Source organism: Eumetopias jubatus, unplaced genomic scaffold (assembly GCF_037043125.1).
Source record: "Eumetopias jubatus isolate StellerSeaLion01/CBP00866 unplaced genomic scaffold, mEumJub1_p1.0 scaffold_17, whole genome shotgun sequence".
NCBI classification, from domain to species: Eukaryota; Metazoa; Chordata; class Mammalia; order Carnivora; family Otariidae; genus Eumetopias; species Eumetopias jubatus.
Genome location: NW_028274823.1, coordinates 89,051,041 through 89,074,351, shown reverse-complemented (window position 1 = coordinate 89,074,351; position 23,311 = coordinate 89,051,041). Strand labels below are relative to the sequence as shown.

The 23,311-nt window shown below is 54.3% G+C and overlaps 1 pseudogene; it reads right to left on the bottom strand.

Annotated features, from left to right (window-relative positions):
* LOC114203158 (histo-blood group ABO system transferase 2-like) overlaps positions 1–16,154 on the bottom strand; it is a 46,618-nt pseudogene extending 30,464 nt beyond the window's left edge.
* Positions 16,155–23,311: the final 7,157 nt, after the last annotated feature.

Genomic DNA, 23,311 nt, shown 5'->3' with positions numbered 1-23,311 from the left:
CTGGGCCCTGACCAGAGTAGGCAGTTGACCTGAGGTCATCGAGATCTCTTTCTCAGGAATTCACAGATGGACATAAGCAATTCTGGTTGAGGGCAGACTCCTGCCTGGGGTTGGCCATGTGGACTGAGCATCAGATGGCCACGGTACAAAACTTCAGACTGGGGTCATTCTTCCAATGCACTCAGACCCACACCCCTCCTTCTGAGTCAGCTCACCTCACAGAAGTGCTCCAGGGCCCACCTGCACTGATTTAATAAGCAGAGACTCTGAGTGTGAGATCCAGACCATACCTGGCTTGTCACCCCAGATCGCCTTGTTCCAACTTCAAAAATCAAGATTTAGGAAACCACAATGAGCCGTGACACACAAGCAATTCCACCCTGTTGGAGGGGGACAGAGGGAGGACAGATTTGCTGGGGGAGGGTTTGGATTGAGTCGGGGAGGGCAGGTAGGAAGAAGTCCAGAAATAATGCCTTCATAGATTAGATAGATAGAGAGATAGATATAGATATATTTGATATATAGTGGTGGTGGTGGTCGATTTTGCGTTGGTATCAACAGCTTCAGGTGGATGTGAGAAGGGGATGGATTGTCACAGGTCTCCTTGCAGTGAGGAGGGAAGGTCAGCGACCCATGTGTCCACGTATGAGGCTGTATGCATGCATGGGCATGTTGTACAAGTGGATTGGAAGGTTTTGTATTCTGGTGAGGAGAGGTAAGCATTCTCTTCCAGGGTGGTGTTCGGGTGGTATGATCTCTGTGTCACGGTGGGATCAAGCTCTCTGTGTGGTGACTGGTTCTTTGTAGGGGCACCAGGTGTCACCTCCCATCCTCACTGCTACAAATGGGACAAGGGAAAGGGTCAATGAAGCAGAACCCTGGAGTGAGTGGAGTTCAGGTATTCACCAAGAGGTTTTGACAGGGAAAGTGGCGCCCGAAGGGAAGTTACCTGGCAGGTGTCGATCTTGCCTTCAGGGTACCCTGCACACACATTGGTTGAACAAATGCGCCCGTTGTACCACTGGGTGGAGTTACATAAGTCGAGGTCGATGAGGTTCACACGGGCCTCCTGCAGTGTAGGTGCGATCCTGTAGGCTACAGCCAGGCGCCCCGGTGGTGAGCGATCACAGAAGACATGATTTGGGAAAGCCCTGCCTCCTCCCTCCACGGAAACCCCATCATCCTGAAATGCTCTACTTCAACCTAAAATCCAGGAAAGTCAATGCCCCTGGCCTCTCCTCAGACACTTGTGAAGGATGTGGGGTGTTGGAGGCATATGCAGGTGAAGAGGAGGGGCAGTGCATGGAGGATGAGCAGATGTGGCTGCAGGAATGTGTGTTGATGCCAGATGATTATTCACAGCTACAACCAGGATGTGTCACCTCATTTACACCCCACATTGATCCCCTGTGTTAAGCGCTGTGACTCACCTTGCCTCCAATCATGACCTTGGAGCACCACTTGCCCAAACATGCAGGGAGGGTTGTGGTGTGTCTTGGATTCAGACCAAGGTTTTCCTCTCTACACTCAAATCCAGGACACACAGTTCATTTCCTCACAGTACGGCTCTAAGTCGCCCTCATTGCTTTTTATCCCCCGTTAAACCCCTCAGCTCAGTTCTGGACAGGATCTGCTAGCGCTGGGCAGATGAGTCCCTCCCCGCATACCTCCCATCCCTTTTGAAGTTACAGAGAAAGAGGAGCTGCAGGATGGCCTCCACACACACAGATCTGTCACGGGCATGGGTGTTTGGAATAACCGGAAGGCAGGTCAGAACATCCTGTACAGCCCCAGAGGCTCCATCATGACCTTTGGGTTAAGAAAGGCCCAGCCCAGGCTATGATTCCATCAGCCAACCTCACAGCTGACTATAGGGGCAGCTATCCCCTCTTCATCAAGTGGCCTCCCCCGACCACAGCCTCACCCACAGCCCAGCCACAGCCTGGTGGGTGGGTCTGAAATCGCGTGCATCTGGGTGGAGACGTGGCGGATCACACTTGGAACATGGCAGTGTAGGCCAAGTGGGAAGCCAAAACCAAGTGGAGGAAAGTGGATGGAGCTAGGCACACAGCATTCAGACTGTGTGATTGTGTGTCTTGGACTGCGTCTCCAGGCCCTTCAGGTCAACTTTGCATACCACCCAAGCAGGGTTAGTTTTGTACTTGCACTGTCCCCAAGGCAGGGGTGACATGGAAATGACCACCACAACAAGCCTGGTCGCTTACGGTGACCTTTTAGATCTATGGAAGAGCCAGATGACCTGGAAGAGAAGAGGGTTTTCTCAAGCCCCACACCTTGGCTTTAAATGCTAAAATGTCACAAGAACTTGAAATTCAATAGAAAAGGAGGACTACCCCAGAAGCATATGGGCTCAAGAAGGAGGTAGAAAAAGGAAGGTATGCAAAAATGTCACAGAAATTTGGAGGCTGGGGATTTCTTTAAGACTTGGCCTTACCAGTGGGGGATGGATTCACCAGAAGATGGTAGAAATCCCACTAAGTTGAGGAGGATTCTAGAACAAAAGAGGCCTTGTGTGATGTCCAGGGTGTAGCTGGGAGCCTATAAACCTTTTGAGAGATAGGACAGCAAAGGTGGTGGCAGGCGTGGGAGTGTAGATGGGAACCCTGAGACCAGCCCCCCAGGGACTCCAAGAACCCTGGGACACTGCGCACGTGTTTGGGTGGATGGGGAAAGCAGGGTAGGCTGGGGGGATGGGACAAGAAGAATGCTCTAGAGGCCTCAGCAGAGCTATGGACATCAATAGACAGAGGTTGATACCCCAGGTCAGGGAGGGAAGGGCCAGCAGAGGCCAGTGAAAACAGGGGTGCCCGGGAGGAGAAGCAAACCAATCAGAGAAGGGGCGCAGCCTTGAGTGAGGGAAGATGAGTTTCAGGAAGCATACTGAAACTACCAGGGTTTTGTCACCAGAAAAGGCTTAGTTTTGAACCCCAAATGACTGAAGTGCTTTGAATTAGGAGCCTTCAGTTTTCCATTATCAAGGGACCGAAGAGCTTTCAGTCTCTCTTCTCATCCCCAGTGTGACTGGGTAAAAAGTCCATGTGGTCACCTGTGGAAAGCTGAAAGGCCTAACCTGCTCGTCAAACCCTTGCTGCCCACTGCTGGCCTGCCAAGAACCCCGTCCCCTCTCTCCAGAGAAAACGATGACACTCAGAAGGGGAGGGAGGATTCTCGCATTGTGACCACCGAGGGTGGGGAGCAGAGGTTCACTGACATCTAGAGGGCTGGGCTCTGGGGTCTCAGAGCTCAGAGACCAAGTGACATGGCCCTTCCACTCACAGATGCGGAAATGGATGTCCAGGGAGGAGAGGGGTTGGCCCTCAACCACAAAAACCCTCTCGAGCTCTTCTACAAGTGCCGTTTCAGGGGACAATCCCCCAATTCCAGAAGGTAGCAACTGGGGTTCCAGGCCCCAGAGAGAGCCACAGCCCATACCCCATTCAAAAAAATGCCCAGGGTCTCCTGGGGCTGCATGCACCCTTCCACCCGGCGACCACACAAGCCATCAGTGGTGAGGTTGTGGACAGGGGACTCGGCTGCCAGTTTCTCCAGCTCTAAAAGGGGACAGCATCCCGCATTCTGGTGGACATCGCCACTAGGCACCACATATGGCCCCTGCACTTCAGAGACCACTGAGGGAATGACCAGCAGTGACCCTACCCCCGTGAGAACCCCTCCCATACTCTGCTTCCTCTTTCAAGAATCCCCAGCCAGCCATCCAGCAGGCCTGGGGAACTCCAGGTGGGCCTGCCCTCATTTGGGGCTGGCAGCCCGTTCCGATGAATTGCCCACAGGGATCGGGAGTGGTGATCTTCATCAGAGCGATGTCATTATGCTCTAAACTGGGGATGTATTTCTCATGAATGATGATTTTCTCGACATATCTCTCCTGTTGAGGCAGCTTCGCTGGCTTATCGTTCACATACATAATTTCCCTTGCTCCAAAAATGAGTCGCCAGTCTTATACCTTTCTGTGGGCACAGAGGCAAGCCAGGTTATCCTCAGAAAGGACGGGCGTGACAGAAACTTCTGGTGACCATGATCCTCAGAGCCCTCCCTCAGCAAGGGCCTGGGCCCAACCACTCACGGTCTGGTTGCTACAAGGCCCAGAGCCCCTGGGAGACTCTGCACAGAGAGTCCTGGAGAATGTCCCTTTCTGGAAAGAGCCTTTCTGAAGACCTCTCTCCACGTGTTCCCACACGTACTTTTTGGAGATGAAGCAGTGGACAGCAGTAAGCAGCCAGTGGGGCTTCAGTAAGGTCCCTCCGCAAGCATGGTACCTTCGGTTATTATAGGATATGAATACCTGGAGGATGACCATCCAGGGCCAGGCCCTGATTGTTGCATCCTGCCCTCCGACGATATGGCCACTTCCAGGTGGGTTCTGCCTGAACCTTATCCCACAGGGGGCACTGGGGAGAGACCAGGTGCACAGTTCAAACCAAGAAGAGGCACAGCCTGTCCTCGTACCTGCAGGATGGGGGAATCAGGGCTAGGGGGCTGGGCAAAGTGGGGCATCCAGGAGTGTGGAGGGTCCGAGGGGGAGCTGCTGAGAGGCGCTGTGAGGGCGGTAGGGAAGCAGGAAACTGCAGGCTTCAGGAACTGCTTTGGAGGAGTATGTGTTCTGGAGTGGGTGTAGCCCCAGGGCTAGGAAGGAAAGTGCCATAGGAAGCAGGACCGATGATAAGAGCCTTAGAAATATGGGAGATCCCGAGGCAGAGGGGGAGACTAGAGTTGGAGAGAGGGAGGTGTAATGGCTTGAGTTCTATAGAGCCAAATTTGAGCGGGAGACTCAGAAAACAGCCACAGGGGTCTTGGGGCAGCTGCAGTGTGGAGTTGGATGGTGGCAGGAGCAGGGAGAGTACCCAAGGCAGGTCCAGTGATCCCAGGTGTGGGGAGCAGCGGTGGTCCAGGGGTGGAAGTTCTGCGAACTGGGGAGAGGCCACAAGAGTTTGGGGGTACCTTGGGGGCTGTCAGAGTCTAAGGTGGAGGTGTGACCCTAGAAGAATGCCATGACAATACCCTGGGGTCTTTGGGGTCAGCCACAGGTGGGGCACCTCAGTATCTGTGGGAAGAAAGAGGTTTCTAAAAATTGGGACTTGATGTACAAGAGGCAGTGAGGTCAGTCTCTAGGTGAGGGAAGGACCCCAGCGTCTGTGGTACGGGAGGCATAGGAGCCCAGGGGTCAGCCCTGGGGTCTCTCGGCTGATGAAACTGGGAGCAAGGATGGTCTGAGTTGGGGATGTGGGTCACACCCGTGAGACCCAGGGGACTACTAAGGCCCAAGCTTGGCCTCCTTCCTAGCCCTGGACAGAGGGAGTCTGGGTGGGGCTTGCTATTCAGAAGACACTCTTTCCAAGCCCCGGAACTGTCCCTGACACTTACTCACACGTAGCGTTATCTTTGGCAACCACAGACACTGCCAAGTCCAGCAGAATGGCAGTTGGCAACATCTCTACCATACTCCTGCCCCAGCCTGGCCTGGAAGCCCAGTGACCTCACAAAGCTCTGTGGCCTCCTGACCAATCAGCATGGCTACAGCCCCTCCTCTCCCCCCCAATAGTCAGGCCAGGCAGGAGCCCTTTAGCTTAACCGGTCCAGGCTGAAACAAGATGCCAGCTTTCTGTACAGGCTCCTCTGCACCCCTCGGGGGATGGGGGCTCATATGCAGCCCCCTCCCTCTGTCCCAACGCCAGGGTCTTCATTCCCAGTTACCTTTGGAAGGTTCCGTATCATCTGAGGATCCAGTTTTGTGCAGTGTCAGGGTCTGCCCCTCATGCAAGCTGCAACCACAGTTCCTGTTCCAAGTCATGGGTTGAGGGGCACTTCTGTCCCTCTGTGTCAAGATGATGCAATATGTCAATGGTCACAGGGTGTCGGGCTCACCAGATTAATCGATCCTTAAGACTGTGTAGGGCAAATTGTCTTTCCCTCTTCCAAGTACATACTATCAGCACACTTTTCAAAGAGCCAATTTGAATTTCTATAATTTAAGACTACAAAACCCACCTTTCTATTCACTGCTGAGTATCACAGGGTCTGGTGTTTCCTACCTGAGTGTCAACATGTCTCCTCTCTGGGACCTACATGCAGGAAGATGTGTCTCCTATAACTGAGGGTCAGGCATTCTCACCACAATCACCTGAATATCCTGAGGTTTCATTTTTTCTGATTGTCAGGAGACGACATCTCACCGACGGGAGGATGACAAATGCTCACCTCACATACCTGCATGTGAAGAAGTTTCACCTTCCTGTAGGAGTGTGAGGAGGTCACAACTCCACCTGCATGAAGGGCAGTGTTCCCTCCTCTCCCGGAGTGTAAGTTCTCCACCAGACAATCTGAGCATCAAGAATTTGTCCCTTGCCTGCCTGCGTGTCAGGACAACTCAAAGCTTCTTCCTGAGTGTTATGAGTTTTCAGGTTGTCAAATGAGCTTTATTCTCCTAACTTTCTAACTGAGTGTCACAATTTCTCAGCTCACATAACTTTCAGGAAATCACATGCCCTTCAACTAAATATCCAGTAGGTCTTATATATCTTTACTGGAGTATCAGGAGCCATCATCTCCTAATGCTAACCCTAACCCTAACCCTAAGCCTAACCCTAACCCTAAACCCTAAACCTAAACCCTAACCCTAAACCTAACCCTAAACCTCACCCTCACCCTAACCCTAACCCTAACCCCTCACCCTCACCCTCACCCTAACCCTACCCCTCACCCTAACCCAGGGCTGGTGAGCAGAGAATCTGGAAGGCCAGCCCTCCAGAGCCCCTGCTAGCCCAGCCAGAGACTCCCTGAGACCAGAGCGAGCCCTCCCCTGCCTGCCCAGCCACACACTGGCCCCTGAGCTTCATGATCGCCTGTTCTTGACCCTGTAGGTGAGCTGGCCGACTAGAAGGGAGTCCAGCTGGTGGGACAGGCTGTAGATACAGGACAGAGTGACACCATTTGAGGTAGCAGGAGACACACTCTAGTCTCCCTCACGGAGCCTGCTTGGGAGCAGGAGTCTGTGTGCCCTAGGGGCCAGCACTCAGCAGGTTCTGTGCTGACCAGGCAGCCATGGACCCTAGAGAGAGTCCACTCTGCCCTCTTCCCACTCCTGCCTGGCCTCACCTCTCCTCACTGTGGGGCTGTAGGACCAGGAACCAGGCCCCATTGGGCTGGCTCAGATCCAGCTTGTAAAGATTTCATAGCCCGTGGAGCAGCAGGAAGAGATATTCACCCCCAAGTCCCGAGGGGCTATAGCCCAAAAGGCCTCAGCTTAATCTTCTATCACTTGGGCTGCAGAGAGTCAGTGTCCCAAGGGTCCCACAGGCTTGTAGAAGAGCCTGTTGGCCTTGGATCTCCATCCATGACCCACTGTGCTCCCTGTCCTGGGAAAATGCTTTCTATCCCCTCAAGTTCCTTTGCAGCAGAGTACACACTGGGGGCTTGGGGGGCTGAGGACCTGGGTATGCAGAACGTGCCAGAGCACTGTGCTCCAGTCTGGAGACCAAGGTCAGGGCCCCTTTGTTGCAGCCTCAGGGTCCCCATTTGGAAGAGGATCCAGAATCACTGCTCTGGTCAGGGTGAGGAGGCCTTAGGAAGGAATGGAGCACCAGGACCGGAGAGGGAAACGGGGACAGGGGAGCCTTCTGAGGTTTCTCACATCGCCCATGGAACCCACAGATCCTGCTCCTGTGAGAGACACAGACACAGAGACAGAGAAGGAGACAGAGAATGAACCCAGGACAGAGGGAACCAGGAGAAGTCATAGACTTTCCTCCACCAGCTTGGAAATGACATCCCGGCATTTTGTGCCATTCCATTCCTGAGAGTGCCATCACACAGGCCATCCACCCTGGAGGGGAGGGCATTCCACAGGGATGTGTGACCAGGATTCAGGGGTGCCAGGGGCCACTGTCGGGACTGCCCAGCACACGGGCACAGAAGAGGCCCTGGGACCTGAGCCTCACCCCAATGGGAGCCTCTGGAAGTCTGTGTTGTGAGAGGACAAGGTCAGAATCAGTTCATTACTACCTTCCCACGGGGGCTGGGACAGAGGCAGGAGGGGGTGCCTTTACCTGTACCCCAGAGCAGACCCAAGCCCCTCTGAACTGTGTTCAATGCCAAGCCCAGCTCCTGGTTCATCCTTGCATTGCCAAGTGTCCACCAGCCTCATGTGAAGGCAGGAACGGAACATTTGTAGAGGTCCTACCCCCAATGGTGTAACTTGTAGTAGAAGCCAGAATGCCCCGATGTGCACATGGGGAGCCTGGGGAGGTCCCGAGAGGCACGGGGTCTGTCCAGGGTCACAGCTCTGGGCATGCAGAGGAACCAGGTCTGAACCCAGGTCTGTACCATCACAGCAGAGACACCAGCTGCACCCAGGCTTCCTGGGGGCTGTGGGTGGGCTGTGTGGGTGTCACTGTGTGGATGGGGCATGGGGGGAGGATGAGCATTGAGCAGCCGGGGAAGGGGGGCACTCGGGGGGCTCTTGTGTGAGGAGGAGTTTGGGTAAGCGGACCCCAGGCAGTGAACTCACTTCCCTGACAACAGAGCCCAACAGAATTTGGAACCCTGGCTAAATGTGCAAGAGGCAGTGGGGGATGCATCTGGGTGGAGACGTGGCAGATCACCTTGGTGATCCTCACCCAAAGGGCTCTAAGCTGGGGCAGGAGTATGATAGAAATGCTTCCAACTGCCAGGCATCCACATTCCATAGACAGACCCCTGCCCAGCTCATTTCTTTGGAGATCTTCAAACCAAGATGTTCGCATGTTGCTTTCCGAGGTCCGGAGCCTGAAGGCAGAAGAAAGTGCGCCCTGCAGACACTGTCCCCCGCTGGGGATTTCATGTCAGGGCTCCCCAAAGCCTCTGGACATTTGGCCAGAAGGACAGAAAGGTGACACCAGGAGGCCCAGAGCCGGCCACCCAGCCCCACTCGCTCTGATGACCTGTGTAGCCCCAGGTGCCTTCCCTGTGTGTGTGTCTGTGTGTGTGTGCACGTGTGTGAGTGTGTCTGTGTGTGTGTGTATGTGTGTGTAAAGAGGGGTCATGCAGGGTGGCGCCACCCCGAGCAGGAGCAGGCTGATGAGGGGTCAGATACCCAGTGGGCAGGTCATGTTCAAGGTCAAGCCTGGCTGTGTGGGATGGGGTGTGAGGCCACTGCCCCTACTGCCCGAGGTTAATCCAATAGCCATGCAGAGATGGGTCACTGCATCCCGGATGCAGGGCGGTGCATGCACAGGTGTGTGTCTGATCTGGGAGCAGCAGGGGGACTGGGCAGGAGGACACTGCGGATGGCCGGGGAGGGCTGTGATGCCTCGGGGCCGGCTACTGGTCCCTGTCTTTGCAGAAGGCCACGGAGGACATGGAGAGGAGGCTGGTAGACACGCCCTCCCTCTCCTCAACAGAGGGGGTGACCCCACAGGGGTCCCCAGAAGCAGGTGCTGGGGATCGCCTGGCAAGACCTCCGACACCACACAGACTACTGTCCCAGGTGATTGTCCACCGGACAGTGGTCTAGGAGCCGGAGCCCACGGAGGCCAAGGCCGAGGGTGAGAAGGCTGGGGCTGGGTGTTTGTGGTGTGTGGGGACAGGTCGGTGCTGGCCCCACAGGGAGGAGCCCCAGAGGCTGGTGTGGGGCCAGGAGCAACGACTGGGCACAGCGCACACAGCGGTGGACTGCAGTCGGGGAGACATCCCTGTGAAGGTTCCTTCCCGGCTGTGGCTTCTCTGGGAGGCCCTGGGCTGAGCTCTGTCTCTGCAAAGGCCCACGGAGAGCAGGCACGGGGGTGAGCTTTTCTCCTCTCACAGCTGCTCCACCACCTGAGGAGCCAGAGCCCAATCTGGAGGGAGGGCTGGTGCCTGCAGTGACTTCAGTAGGAGACCAGGAGTGGCAGGTGACCTGGCACCTGCCCACGGAGAGCCTGGCGCTGTCCAGGAAGAACTGGCACCTGCTCCTGCCCCAGCCCCTGCCCCTGCCCCTGCTACAGTTCCTGCCACTCCCCCTTCCCCCACCCCAGCCCCTCCCCCTACCTCGGACCCAGATCCTGACCCGGGGCCTGCCCCTTCCCTTATGCCTGCCTTTGCCCCTGCCCCTTCCCCTGCCCCTGCCAAGGGTCCCGTTCCTGCCCCTGCCCCTGATCCTGTCCATGCTCCTGCCCTGGATCCTGCACCTGGCACTACTGCTGACCTTGTCCCTCCCCTTCCCCCTGCCCCTGCTCTTACCTCTGTCCCTGTCCCTGTCCCTGCCCCTGTCCTGAGCCCTGCCCCTACTCCTGCTCCTGCAGGGCTCCCACAGCCACATCCAGAGCCCACAGCCCTGCAGGGAGAGCTCCTTGTACCATCACCCTTAGTTCCATCGCCGGAACCCGAGACCCCACCGGATTGTTTCAGACCCTCCCCCTGTGTTCTTTCTCTCTGGTACATGTTAACTGTTATTTCATCCTTCCATGTCCTATATACTGTTTATTATTTGTTTTAAATAAAATTACTTGTTTTCAATTGAACACATCATGAGCATTAAGTACATGCCCAATGCTGTGCCACCACACCCCAGAATATTGCCGCAGAATATCTCATTCCCCAAAGGAGTCCCCAAACCAGAAGCCCTCCCTGCCTGTTTATCCCCCAGCCCAGACCCCAGCAACCCCTAAGCTGCTTTCTCTATCTGTCCTTTACCTATTCCTGATGTTTTTGTTATTGGAATCACACAATAGGGGCCTTTGTGTCTGCCCCCCTATTTTCAAAGGGGACTCCTTTTCTTCTGTGTTCATTTGTCATAAAATTTCCATTATTTGATATTGAAATCCACGATGGATTACACATCAGATGTAATCAAAGAGGCCACTTTAGGAATTATGGGCACAATTTCGGGCCGAGATCCCTGGTCCTGCTGGGACACCACAGCCTAACCCCAGACAGGACAGGGCTGGTTCCTCCTGAGACCCACACAGAAACCATGGAAATGCAGAAAGCTGGAAGACACACCACAAAGGGCAAAAGCATTGCTCACAACCCAAGGCCACAGAAAGGTTTCACCTGACTCTGGTCCAAACCACGCTCCAAGTCACTGGGTTCCACAGGGATGGAGACCAAACACATGCAAGTCCAAGGCGGAAGGATAGGCACGCAGGGAATATGGGTCAGAGATGCGGGAGCTCCTGGGGAAGGACTCCGGCAAAGGAAACCCTATGGAGGCAGCGCTGGTCACCCTCAGACTGGCAGCTGTCTGGTCTGGGGACCAGCAGCCCTGGGGAGAACATGAGGAAGTAGAGGTCCCCTGGAGAGAACGGTGACAGGCACCCCTGTCTGGGAGAACAGTGAGCAGCACCCATCCCAGGCCACAGGGGCACCCATCCTCAGCCTCGGACTCAGCCCCGGAAACTCTGGCTCGGTTTTTCACACACGTATTGTCAGGAGTGTTCATCACAGCGGTGCTGGAGAGAGCAGGGAATGGAACAACACTAATGCCCAAGGAGATGGATGGGATCCACGGTCCCAGTCCTCATGATAGAATGCCCTGCAGCTACTGTCCCAGTGTCACCTGGGCCCAGGATCCGGGAAGCCCCTCCTGAGACCCACCCCTCCTGCCACCCTGCCCCTGGGAACATTGAGAATTGTTTGAGGAGGAGGGGGAGAGGATCCAGGATGACAGCGGGTCCAAGCAGAAGGAAGGTCAGCACTGGGAGGACAGATGGACATGCCCTGAGCCACCATCCAGGGCCCAGGCTGTGATGCCCTCGGACCTCACCCCAAATAAGGACTCCTGATTTATGGACCCAGCTTCTGTGGATTTACTCCCTCCCTCATTCATTCTCTCCTTCATTCATTCCCCACCTCAGAACCTCCCTGCCCCACCCTCCTTCCCTCCAACCCTCCCTCCTTCCTCCCTCATTCAGCAGAGGATCTGGGGTCCCTGCTGTGTACTGAGCACTGGGGCTTCATCAGTGAGCATCCCCCAACCCACATGGTCACGTCCACTGTGGGAAGTGACAGGGGCAGTCCTCAGGGTTAGCAGTGGTGATGAGCACCAGGAATCGGCTCCTGAAAACAGAGGCCAGTTGCACAACGCAAAGAATGGAAGACCCATGCTTAGCACTTCCTCTAGAAAAATCTAGTCCTGAAAAGTAAGTATATCCTAGACTTCATGCAATGTGAGTTCTACTGGCAGGTACCTACTGATTCCTAAAACCAACAAAGAGTAAATCATCCAGTGTTGACTGGGGTGTTGTGACCCAAATTTTCAGACCAAATGACAGCATTTCAGCCAATATCTCCAGGGCCTCTGAGTTTTCCCAAGGGTCTCTGTGATTCCCTGATCCTTCCATCAACCTCCCTGGGAAGCTCTGTCCTGTCGTCTTCCTTGTCTCCTGCCTCTTCTGGGACCCTTCCGTGGCCTCCCCACCAGGGCCACCCCCTCCAGGACTCCCTGTGCCCCCTGGCCTGACACCCACATCCCACGCTGGGTCCTGTGAGCCCGGAGCTATTTGCAAGGACCGTGTGCTCCTTCTGGGGTCACTAGGCATCTCCCTTGCAGTGGCCTGCCTCTTCCTGCGCTGGGTCTCCTCTGAGCAGTCTGTGAGGCCAGACTGTGCCCATGTCACAGGCATGGAAGCGAGAGTCCAGATGGTCCAGACGACCTGCTCCCAGTCCCAGCGTGTGGAGTCTGGGTCAAGGATGGTCTGCGAACAGAGGAAGACTTGGGCCCAGGGAGACTGAGGGAGGATGTGGCACAGTGAGCCTGCAGGAGGAGAGGGAGCACTGTGGGGACCTGGCGCACAGGCCTGCTGGGAGACCACCCACACCAGCTCTGTCCCCAGGGCTGGAGGTTGTCAGGGTAGCCACCCTCCAAGGCTGCAGGCTGACAGTGACTGGCAGGAGAGGAGGTGCACCTGATGCAAGAGAGAACCCTCAGTCAGAGAGGAGGGGGCAGGTGCTCCCCAGCAGCTAGAGGAACTCGGGGTAGCCACCCTCCCAGGGTGCAGGATGGCAGTGGCCGGCAGGGGAGGAGGCACGTGGTGCAGGAGAGAGCCCTCAGGCAGAGAGGAGGGGGCATGCTCTCCCCAGCAGCAGGTGCACGGGGGTAGGCCTAGGGGGCCTCCGTGGACAGCGGTGCCTGCACCTGGGGTCTCCACACAGACCCCCTCCTCAGGCTCAGCACAAGCTTGTCTGGATGGCCTTTGTCCCCCAAATACAAAGTCTGGCCCAGGACCCTCCTCAAGCCCCGACTCCCAATCCTTTGACCTCAGCTCAAGTGACAAAAAATGGCCAAAAGTTTAGGTGGGGTTGGGTGCACAGGGACATTTGCTTCTCTGGCCCATGCTATATGTAACATTACTGGCATTTAAAGATCTCAGGGCTTTGATTCAAAAACGGTAGGATGCCGGGGACCCCAGTCGGCTTTCGGGAAACCTGCCTCTGGGCCTTGCAGCCCTCCCATCCCACCAGTTCTGCTCAGAATCCCTCCAGGTCACAGATCCACAGTCTTGGCTCCTCAGATGGCCCGGACGATGCACCTTCAAAAAGCGATCCCACTGGGGCAGCATGAAACACTGCGGATTCCAGCAAATCCACCTCCCAGAAACTGCGGGTACTGCTGGACGAGCTTCTGAAAACAGCCATGTTAGGGTTCCAGGAAGATACCAGAGGCACAGGAGTAACTGAGGAGCACCTGAAGGTCAGGTATGGGCAGTCAGAGGTTCCAGACACTTCTTCCCTAAAGCTCCTCATTCCTCAGCCTTTCTTCGGGTGATTCTGCTTGGTTTCTATTTGCCCCAACTGTTATCCATTGTCTTAAGTAGCAGAGACTCACGTATGCCTTTAAATGTTTTGGACATTTAATGTCCTCCAGTAGCCACTTCACTGCTGGGAGAGTTGTAGGACAGCAAGAAGTCCCAGAGGACTCCAAGGGTCTGGACTTGGTGTTTCCCTCTCCTGAGATGGGGACACCTGTGGGAGGTGCAGGTGGTCAGCTGGGGGAGGGGGGCAGGCACCTGACATGGACAGATGGGGGTAGGTGAGGCCCGAGGCCCCAGGGGTATGTGCCTGGCATCCGGACTGAACAGGTCTTCAGAGCTGCAGACTGGCTGGGATCATCTTCAGGCTGAGGAGGAAGGTGAGGGGAGCAGAGGGGACTTAGCAAGTTCGGCTCAGACAGGAGATGGCTGAGCCATACTTTTGGGGGGAAAGTGGGTCAGGTTCAGGCTCACAGGGACAGACCTTGAGGCCATTATGCCATGTGAAATAAGCCAATCCTGAAAGGAGCGACACCGGAGAACCCCGCTTGTGGGGGATGGAGAGCACTCCCATTCACAGAGGTGGAAGGAGCTGCTGGGTGCCGGGGTTGGGGAAGGAGAATGGGGGGTAGGGTCTCGTGGGTAGAGGTTCAGTTTGGGATGATGAAAACATTGTGGCGATGGATGGAGGCGGCAGGTGCAGAACAGGGAATATACTTAGTGCCACCGAAACGCGCTTCATGGTATCAACTGTATGTCCATTATACCACAATACAAAAGAAGTGAGTCAGGAAGTCAGGGCCGTCGCGAGCTCCTGGAGGGCCCAGGAGCAGGGAGCCTGTATCTTAGTTCTCGCTCTCATGCTCTGCCCCTTGTTGGGTGACTGAGCTCAGTAAGTGCTTGCTAAGACACAGTGCAGGCAGCTGGTCCAGAGAAAGTGCACAAGTGCAAACCCACTGGTGGGCACTGAGCAATGCCAAGGTGATGCGCATCCAGACAGAGTGAGTGCCCACCTTTCACAAACACCAGCACAGAAATAGCCATTTAAAACCAAGGCAGGAACCTTATATAGCCCAGAGGGCTCCACGCTCCTGGAGGCCAAGCTAGTGGCCACGGCCAAGGCCTCTGGTGGTGAGGGCACTGGGAGGTCTGAGAGGTGGCTCGGCGCGCCCTGACCCTGAAGCCCCATGGCTGCGGTGAGGTGTAAGGACTGGGAGGGAAGACCTGGCCAGCGCCCGTTCTGGCTCCATGGCTGCGACAGGGCTGCTCCCAGCCCCAGAGGAGATGTCTGTTGAGAACCACAGAGAAAAGCTTTTCCCTCAATTGTTCTTTTAAAGATGGTTGCTCAGCATTGACACAGAAAAACATCCGACATAAAACTGGAGCCGTTCACAGCTGCAAAGGACCTGGAAATGATCAAAATGTAGTGACCACAAAGAGAGGAACTTGTGCCCCCAGGCAGGCCTCCTGTGTGCAGGGCTGGTTGGGGCGGTGGCGTGCCCGTGCAAGCAGTGCTGGGCTCCACAGTTTCCCTCAAGGGGACAGAAGTAGGAATCTGCTCTGACCGCTCCGCTCAAGGTAGCACCCCCTGATGGAGACGGGGGTAGCCCCTCGTGACTTCCAGATGTCCTGGTGATTCTTGGGCACACCCATGGATCTCAGCTTCTTCATGACCCGGGGAATGATGGGGCGGCCAGCCCAGCAGCCGTGGGTCTCACAGGTCCTCCAGGGACAGCACCTTGGTGGCCCTGTGGCCCAGGAGGTACCTGTTCAGGTGGCTCTTATCAGGCCACATGGCCTCAATCCCATTGGCCCAGTTGACCACCATCACCTGGTGACAGGCCGAGGTCAGTTGGGGAAACTCCACCACCAATTCCCCAAAAAAGGCCCCCATGTAGTAAAAGTTGCCCTGGTCCCTGGGGATGTGGGTCTGGGACTGTGGCCAGCACTCGTAGATAAAGTCCTCATGGGCTCCCCAGTAGAAACCGGGGTGTGGGGTGCCAAAGAGGGGGGACAGGATCTCCATGCCCACATGGTCCCAGAACTTCATTCCCACATCCACGTGCACGCACACCAGGTCTTCCACGTCACAGAGGAAGCGCTGCTCGAGGAAGCGGCTGATCATTGCTATGTGTCGCATGGACACATCCTGCCAGAGCAGGACGCCGTGGACCTCGATGACCACCACCCTCTGGCCCTCCCAGAATGGCACATGAGGCACAGCAACCAGCTGGTCTTTGAAGACGTAGTATGTGACGCTGTGTCCACCATGAGGACCACCACCCTCTGGCCTACCTGGAGGGGAACACGGGGCCTGGCAGCCAGCTGATTGGTGAAAACCTAGTAGGTGACCCCGTGCCCCACCATGTAGTGCTTCTCTGCCATCTGCAGGAACAGCTCCAGGAAGACCATGCATCCACAGGGGCAGTGGACAGGGCAGGAAGAGAGTCACTGCCAGAGGCCAGCAGCAGGACACCAGAGTTGGGGCCATGGACGTGTGCACCTTCTTCAAGGGGGCAGGCCCTGGGCTGCTTTAAGCACAGCCACCTCCTGACCTTCCTGAGGGAATCTGCCTGCAAGACCTCCCAAAATGTCTGTTCCCAGAGATGGGGCCCATCAGCAGCCTGACTTCCAAAGGGGAGCCTGAGGCTTCGGAGGCTGGAAACCCATGCCGCCCCACAGTCAGCATGCTGGAGCCAGGAACACTCCCCCTGTGCTGAGCTCCTGGGCAAACCCTGCAGGTGCCCTCCACTGGTCACCCCCCCCTGCAGATCCCATCCCCACCTTCCAGGAAGGAAGCACCTTTGGGCACAGCCCTCATTTCTATGTCTTTTTTTTTTAAAGATTTTATTTATTTGAGAGAGAGAGAATGACAGATAGAGAGCACGAGAGGGAAGAGGGTCAGAGGGAGAAGCAGACTCCCTGCTGAGCAGGGAGCCCGATGCAGGACTCGATCCTGGGACTCCAGGATCATGACCTGAGCCGAAGGCAGCCGCTTAACCAACTGAGCCACCCAGGCGCCCCCCTCATTTCTATGTCTTACAGAGCGGCTAGAATCAGCAGGACCGGCCACCCGTCCCACTTGGCATTGAGTGGGCTGCCGCTGGCCCCCACAGACCGGTCTCCACTTCTGTAGGGTCCTCCCTGGAAGGCTGCTGGGCATCCTGCTGACAAGGTGCTCCGTAAGCCACTGGTATTCCTAGGAGGGGTCACCCTCAAACTCTGCCACATCAGGAATCAGGTCCAGCCCGTGGACAGGGAAGGCAAAATATGACACCAGGAAGAAGAGGGGGCTTGCTTAGGCCCCAGGCTTGAATCCAAGGGTGTAAGCTTCCAGGTCCAGGTCTACATCTCCCTGGCCCCAAAGGGTTCAAAGACTTGTCAAACCACGTCCCATGGCTGGTCCCCCTTTAAGGGTACTACCTGCTCCCCCCTGTGAGGACAGCAGCTCCCCCATTATCAGCAAGTGTTGTGAGCCCCTCTGAGACTGATGTTTTTGCGTAGGCACTAAGGCTACTTCCCTGGGCCTGCCCCATACCCGGCAGGTTAGTAAATCGCTCACACAGGGAAGGAGGGCACTACATTTAAATAGGGGACAAGCACACTCAACCAGCAGACATGAGTCAGGTCACCAGAGGGCAAGTCCAGACACAGCCAATGGGAGAACAAGCCAGATATGAAGCAGGGGGATAGAAGAGTGATCCTGGCAGAGGGCACAGCAAAAGCAAAGGCTTGTTTGTAGTCAGGCCCAGGGCACATGTGGGACGACCACACACTTGGGTGGCCCACAGAAAGGGGGGCCGTGGTGGAAGAGGTGAGGCTGGAGAGGACGGGCAGGAGGGGAGCAGACCACAGAGAGGACCAAAGTTTATGTTCCAAAAATATCACTCTATTACCAGAGGAGAATGCGTTCTGTGCAGCAGGGGACAGGGAGACCCTAACCCTAACCCTAATCCCTAACTCCTAACCCTAACCCTATCCACTATTACCAACCCCACAAAATCATCAAAATACATTCCTGTACCTTTCTTAAAATAGATGTAAGAACAAGATCAGAAGAATTGCAAAACCTAGAGCTCATAAATAGACTGTGCACCCTAAGCAAGTGACTGCACAAACACCTCAAATGTTATTCAATAGAATGAAACAAGCAATGTTATACAGCACAATGAATTTTTAATAAATCATGTGGTCATATTAATTGATGCAGAAAATGTTCTAACCAATATCCAATGTCTGTTGCTGATATAAATACTGATGAAAGCAGGAGTAAGGAATAATTTTCTCATTAAATCTCTAGCAAACACTATGCTTAAGTCTGAAGATGGACAGCTCTACTCTGAAATCAGGAACAAGGACAGGATGCTGGTTTTCACCTGTTGCTCAATATTGGACTGAAAGTTCTACCCAGAAAGATAAGCCAAGAATGAAGGCATCCACATATGAAAGGAAACACTAGAACTCTGTCTATTCAGAGACCAGGGATGACATCATCTTATATAGAGCTTCCTAAAGAATCAACAAAAAATGATTACAGCCAGTTACCTAATTCAGCACAGTTACAGGACAAAATATCAATACACAAAAATCTCTCTTATTTGTATACAATAACAATGAATCATCCAAAATGGAATTTAAGAAAACAATTCCTTTTTAGAGAACATCAATATTGACCAAATATTTCGGAAAAGATGTAATCAAGGTGCACATGTTGTACACTGAATGTTACAAAACATTGCTGAAAGAAAGTAAGGGAAACCTAAATAATTCTGAAGACACCCCATGGTGATGAAAAGACATACTATTGAATACATTACAAATGTATTACAAATAATACATTATATGTTAATTAATTGAATTTAAATTAAAAAAATTTTAAAATAAATATAGAAAATAACAATTTTTATTGTTATGGATACACTTTTGAAAAGGTATGCATACAGATCAGTGGGATTTAACTGAGACCAGAAATAAACCCGTTCTTCTATGGTCCATTGAATTTTGACAAGGGTGGACAACGTTACATTGGGGGACAATTGGTTATCCATGTGCAGAGGAAAGAAACTGGACCTTTACCTCATTCCACATAGAAAGGTTAGCTCAAAATAAGTAAAGGTTTAAATGTAAGAGGTAAAATTATAAACTCAAAAGAAATAAATGGGGATAAATCTTCATAACTTTGGATTTAGCAATGCTTTTAGCTTTGACAGCAAAGCATAAGAATAGAAAGAAAAATAATATCCTCAAAAGTAAAAATCATTTTAGCACGCCTGGGTGGCTCAGTCAGTTAGGATCTAACTTAATTTTGGCTCAGGTCATGATATCAAGCCCCATGTCAGGCTCCACGCTGAGTGTAGGCCCTGCTTGAGAGTCTCTCTCACTCTCTCTGCCCCCGACCACTCACACACTCTCTCTCCCTCGCTCTTAAAAAAAATGTAAAAAAAAAAAATTACAAATCTTTGTACATCAGAAGTGACTATCCTGAAAGTGAAAAGACAGCCCCCAGAAGGAAATATTTGTACATTATGTATCTATTAAGAGTCTGTTGTCCAGAATATGTAAAGAGCTTTTACAACTCCTCAACAAAAAGACCACCTAATTTTACCGCACTTTGAAATCACCGCAGAGTCCACTACTTTTCCAAACCACCACGTCAGCACCAGGTCACGGAAGCAGAGACGACACCAGACTTCAGGATGGAGGCCGCGCCCTCCCAGACCCGGTTCCCCCACCGCGGAGAGCCCACCGGCCCTTGAAGGAGGCCACGTGGTAGCGAGAGACTCGTGGGAGGATTCAGTCAGCAGCCCCTGTGTCTTGGGTGCAGTAGAAGCAGTGGGATCTGGAATTCCCATTCTCCACAACCCTCCCCCAAAACCTGGTTAGAACTGTGAAAATGGAAGAAGGGCACCTCAGGAACGTGGACTGGGGACGCCAGCGGGGGAGGCCGGAGCGGGGAGCCCGCCGCTCAGGGTCAGGGACGGGAACGGCCGTCAGTCACAGGCCCGGGGTCGGAAGCCTCCACAGCAGACACCCGTCAGTCGCAGGCCCCGGAGCGGAGGACGCAGGTGTCCGCTCCTCCAGGAAGCCCACGCTCCCTGCAGCTCAGGGGGGCGAGCCGCCGTCACCGCGAAGCCTGCTTCTCTCCGGCGGACTTCCCGTCGGAACAGCGCCCCCCGCTGCCTCCTCCTTCCCCACGACACGCTGTTCCTCTCCGTCCTTTCTCGTCCGCGATGTGGCCGGAGCTGGCTTGTCCCGGACGGCAAGTCTCTGCTCCTCCCAAAGAAGCCCATTTTGCCGGTAAAACGACCGCACTTTCAGTTTAAGGTCAACAGGACGGATAAACTCGGTAAGTTGGCCAGGAGCAAAACCGAGAGACAAAAATCCGGTGCATTTCCAGGCGCTCCTCACACACCGTCAGGACGAGACCCGCGGAGCACAGGCTCCTTCACAGCCGCATCGAGAAGAACCACACACCGAGGAGCACACGTCCCCAGGAGCCGACACACCTGCCCTCCGACCCCGTGAGACACGGACCGCGGACGTCGAGGGAGACTCGCCGGGAAGACGCCCCGCGCTCAGGGCAGAGCGCACGCTGCGGACACGTCTACTCTCCCCCCGCCGTCCGCCGAGTCCGCGCCGCCGCTACGGGCCTCCAGCGGGGTCTTCGCAGACACGGAACCCACAGCCCTGACGCGGGTGTGGACGCGGGGAGGAGCCGCGGGGCCGAGGCGGGGGAGCCGGAGCACAGCGGCGGGCGGCCGGCCCGGACCGCAGACCGCGGGAGCAGCCCCAGGAACCGACTCCGGGTGCGCGTGGACACGGCCGCGGGGGCCGCCGAGCGGATCCGAGGCCGGAGAGCGGAGCCCCGACAGCCCCGCGCACGGCACCGCGGGGACCCCACGTCACCGCACACAGAGCCACGGACACCCCGCGGTCTGCGCACCCGCCCTTCCTCCGCTGCGTCCTGTGAGCTCGGGCCCCCTCCGCGGTCCCCGCTCAGACGGCTTCTCCTCACCTTCTCCTCCCGCGGCGGGGCCTGAGGAGGCCGGGCTCCTGTCCTTGCGGACACCGCCCCGTGTCCTCTAGAAGCCTCCACAGCGAGTCCTGAGGAGGACGGGCTCCTGTCAGCGTGGACGCACCCCACGGCCCCCAGAAGCCTCCAGAGCGGGGCCTGAGGAGGCCGGGCTTCTGTCCTTGCGGACACCGCCCCGTGTCCTCTAGAAGCCTCCACAGCGAGTCCTGAGGAGGACGGGCTCCTGTCAGCGTGGACGCCGCCCCATGTCCTCTAGAAGCCTCCACAGTGGGTCCTGAGGAGGCCGGACTCCTGTCAGCGTGGATGGGCCCCACGGCCCCCAGAAGCCTCCAGAGCAGGTCCTGAGGAGGCCTGGCTTCTGTCAGCGCGGACGCGACCCCCAGAAGCCTCCACCTCAGGTTCTGAGGAGGTCTGCCCCTGTCACGACGGCTGCGCAGGCCAAGCTCTGGGCTCCTGGCGGGAGCTGGGGTCGTGCGCCCTCTGCAGGCGGGGGAGGCAGTGCAGGACAAGGTGAGCTCCCCGTTCAATGGAAGCACCTGCTCGCTCCCTGGGTCCAGCTGAAGCCATTAAATTCTGAAAATTCAAGCTGAATGGAGCCCAATATCCCCCCAACTTCTCCAAAAATAGCTAAGAAACAATTAATTGGAAACAATACGGAATGACAACAGTCCTGACTCAAAAAGTGCCCTGGTCCTGACTGAACATGATTCCGACCCAAACTTGATCTCAAGCTGGTCCTGACCCCAGCCCAAGACCCTAACCCTAGCCCCCAAACCCGAACAATGTTCACGATAATCACAAGGCAGAAACCGTGCAAATGTCCATCCATGGTGAATGCATAAACAAAGTGTGCTCAAGGGCTTGGGTCTGGGTCCAAGTTCAGGTTTGGGTCATAGTTCTAGATCAAGATTTGGGTTTAGGATCAGGGTGAGGGTGAGGGTTTTGTGTGAAGGTGAGGTTAATGGTTAGGATGAGAGCTTAGGGATTTAGGCTTATGATTTAGGGTTTAAGACTTAAGGCTTAGGGGATAAAGTTTAAGGTCACATTTGTGTTTGGGTTCTTGCTGGGGTTTGGGTTCAGGGCTCATGACTCAGAGTTCTGGTTCAGGGTTTGGGTTCGTGGTTCAGGGCTGGGATTCAGGACTTGGGTTCAGAGTTTGGGTATGGGGTTCAGTTTCAGGTTTGAGATTCAGGGTTCCAGTTTGGGGCTTAGGGTCACGTTAGCTTTTAGGGTTAAAGTTAAGGGTTAGAGTTCGGTTTAAGGATCACACGTGTTCTTTCGTTGTCATCATGGACACAAAATTTCTATCTGAAGTTTCTAAATCTGAACTCTATTTAGTCTGGATGTCAGGAGCTTGTTCAGAATTTAGGATCACAGTAAGAGTGCTTACCAACAGCATTCTGATCCTAGAGTCTCCCAGTCACCCAGAAGCTGCTTTTTTCTCGGTTGAAACATACCCTTTGCACAGGAGGGTGAGCTGGTGCCAAATCTGGGATGATTTCACAATGGCAGAGGTGTGAAACCAAATATTGTGGAAATGTTCATGGATAATGAAACAGGAGACAAATAATTTTTCCACTCCTGATTCTTCTACAATAACAGAGACCAAGTTCCCATTACAGTCTGATAATGTTCCCTAAGAAGGACTATGATACTCATTACCAATACCACAAAAAGGCCCCCTCCCCTGGTTTAAACTAAGAATCACAGGAGGATACTTCCTATTTTGTTCTCAAAAATACAATTTTATTCTTTCGATGTTCCAGTGTGCAATTTGTAGAGGCATTGCCAACATTTTCCGTTCTCAAACACTCATCCACACACGAATAAAATGCAGGCAACATTGTAATGCACTGCTCATTGGGGTACCAAGAAGAAGGAGGGCTATTAAAAGTAATAAAACTATATCTACTATTAAACTCAGAAAAAGCACTCTTTAGGGGCACTTAATGAGGATCCCTATCCATAGGAACTCACATCTCATCATATGGAACCCACTCATAAATATCATCAACAACAATAGCCTGCCGACCACTGTAGCCCCCCTGCCATTTCCCTATGGGATTGTAATGCATACTCAAACTGCTAGAGACAACGTCAACAGTAGAACAGGAATTGCCCACCCCCGAGGGACCAACTATTACAGTGACGTAAAAAATTCCCACTCCCTCGGCATCATGATTCCGGACTTCCAGCTCCATTACAAAGCTGTCATCAACAAGACAGTATGGTACTGGCACAAAAACTGACACATAGATCAATGGAACAGAATAGAGAGCCCAGAAATGGACCCTCAACTCTATGGTCAACTTATCTTTGACAAAGCAGGAAAGAATGTCCAATGGAAAAAAGACAGTCTCTTCAACAAATGGTGTTGGGAAAATTGGACAGCCACATGCAGAAGAATGAAACTGGACCTTTTGCTTACACCACACACAAAAATAGACTCCAAATGGTTGAAATACCTAAGCATGAGACAGGAGTCCCTCAAAATCCTAATGGAGAAGACAGACAGCAACCTCTTCGAACTCAGCCA